The sequence below is a fragment of the Salvelinus namaycush genome, unplaced genomic scaffold (genome assembly GCF_016432855.1).
Source record: "Salvelinus namaycush isolate Seneca unplaced genomic scaffold, SaNama_1.0 Scaffold49, whole genome shotgun sequence".
NCBI classification, from domain to species: domain Eukaryota; kingdom Metazoa; phylum Chordata; class Actinopteri; order Salmoniformes; family Salmonidae; genus Salvelinus; species Salvelinus namaycush.
In genome coordinates this window covers 467801-470131 of record NW_024061186.1, presented here as the reverse complement: position 1 = coordinate 470131, position 2331 = coordinate 467801, and the positions used below count along the sequence as shown (strand labels likewise).

The 2331-nt window shown below is 45.3% G+C and overlaps 1 long non-coding RNA gene across 1 annotated transcript; it reads left to right on the top strand.

The window, feature by feature from the left end:
- Positions 1–1044: 1044 nt before the first annotated feature.
- LOC120041623 lies at positions 1045–2092 on the top strand. Its single transcript, XR_005475906.1, has 3 exons — positions 1045–1074; positions 1306–1617; positions 2046–2092. It is a non-coding gene; the product is annotated as an uncharacterized LOC120041623 (long non-coding RNA).
- Positions 2093–2331: the final 239 nt, after the last annotated feature.

The following is a 2331-nucleotide window of genomic DNA, read 5'->3' as shown; positions in this document are numbered from 1 at the left end:
AGGGGGAGAGGAATAGGAGAGGGGGATAAAAGGAGTTGGGGGATTATGAAATTTGATCGTCTGACTTGGAAAAGTGGTATCCTATGATGTTGCCATGTTGAAAGTCACTGAGCGCTTCATTAAGGCCATTCTACTGCCAATGTTTGTCTATGGAGATTGCATGGCTGAGTGCTTGATTTAATACATCTGTCAGGATGGGGTGTGGCTGAAATAGAATCCACTTATTTGAAGGGGTGTCCACATACTTTTGTATATATAGTGTATGTACACATGGGTGTTGTTGCACCATACCAACGATAAGCCTGTCTTCCCATCACATCATGAAAGGTCATGTTGATGTTCATTTAACCTCTGTCTCTCTCTTCCTCTGACTCCTCCCTTTCTCTGTCTCTGTCTCTCTCTTCCTCTGACTCCTCCCTTTCTCCTCTGTCTCTCTCTTCCTCTGACTCCTCCCTTTCTCCTCTGTCTCTCTCTTCCTCTGACTCCTCCCTTTCTCCTCTGACTCCTCCCTTTCTCCTCTGTCTCTCTCTTCGTCTGACTCCTCCCTTTCTCCTCTGTCTCTCTCTTCCTCTGACTCCTCCCTTTCTCCTCTGTCTCTCTCTTCCTCTGACTCCTCCCTTTCTCCTCTGTCTCTCTCTTCCTCTGACTCCTCCCTTTCTCCTCTGTCTCTCTCTTCCTCTGACTCCTCCCTTTCTCCTCTGTCTCTCTCTTCCTCTGACTCCTCCCTTTCTCCTCTGTCTCTCTCTTCCTCTGACTCCTCCCTTTCTCCTTTGTTTCTCTCTTCCTCTGACTCCTCCCTTTCTCCTCTGTCTCTCTCTTCCTCTGACTCCTCCCTTTCTCCTCTGTCTCTCTCTTCCTCTGACTCCTCCCTTTCTCCTCTGTCTCTCTCTTCCTCTGACTCCTCCCTTTCTCCTCTGTCTCTCTCTTCCTCTGACTCCTCCCTTTCTCCTCTGTCTCTCTCTTCCTCTGACTCCTCCCTTTCTCCTCTGCCTCTCTCTTCCTTTGACTCCTCCCTTTCTCCTCTGTCTCTCTCTTTCTCCTCAGATCTCCAGGCTCAAAGCGTCAGTCCACCAGGTAGGTAGAGTATAAATCTACAGTGATTATAGCAGTTCAATATTAGTCAACTTTATTATCCCACATGGAGAAATTCATGTGTCCATACAAACCATTCTAAAACCCAATAACAAGTAGTGTTTTATGGAACTACTAATACTTGTCAACCACAAAGCATTACTGCTGTTAGAATAACAGAATCACTGTCATCATCTGTCCTCACCACTGTGTTTTCCTCTCTGCTGTTTACAGCTGAACTCTCAGTCAGACTGGTGGATGGGACCACTTCCTGTTCTGGGACAGTGGAAGTCTTCTATGAAGGAGAGTGGTTGGGTCTATGTTTTATGTTGTGGTGGAGCATGAAAGAGACTAAGGTTGTGTGTAGAGAGCTGGACTGTGGGAATCCTGTAGCTGCATCTAGAGGACCTCTGATTGAAGATGGAAGAAGAGGAGTCAGACTATTTAGTAGTTGCTATGGAAATGAGTCTTCTATTAGACAGTGTGACATCATAGGAGGACCTGGTTACTGTAATGGTGGATATTATCATCATGTGACCTGTTCAGGTAAGAGACTGGTCATATTGAGAGATTTATTTGTACATTATACAATATTACAATGTATCATGTTTTATGTGTTTTTATTTCATTTAAATAGAGGGAGAGATGTCAGATGTATTTAAACATTATATTTGTGTTTGTCATATTGGTTTATGAGAGATGTTCATGGGCAGATCATTGTAGTTCAGATGGTACTGAAGTGAAGCTGCCTGATGGATGTCCAGCTGTTTATTTTCTATAAAGTGAAGTGAACTTATTCCTGTCTCCTGCCTGCATTATTCCCAACCCAATCCTGAGTGACTAAGAACCCATTTCTACCTCTTACAGTATCAAACATAGCAAACTACAATCTTTTATCCAACATATTTGTGTTTAGTCCTTGACAGTGTCATCAACAAAACTGATTGAATGTTCAACCAACTCTTTTTCTCCAGAGTCTGTGCGGCTTGTGGATGGAGCTGGTCTCTGCTCTGGGAGAGTGGAGGTGAAGTCCAATCAGTCCTGGGCCTCAGTGTGTGAAGCTGACTTTGACTGGCAGGATGCAGAGGTAGTCTGTGGGGAGCTTGGCTGTGGGGCTCCTGCAGCTCTACAGGGGGGGCTCTATGGAGGAGGTGAGGGTCAGACCTGGGATAAAGAGTTCCAGTGTAAAGGCAATGAGTCCCTTCTCCTGGACTGTGACACCTCAGACAGAAAACACAACACCTGCCTACCTGGTAATGC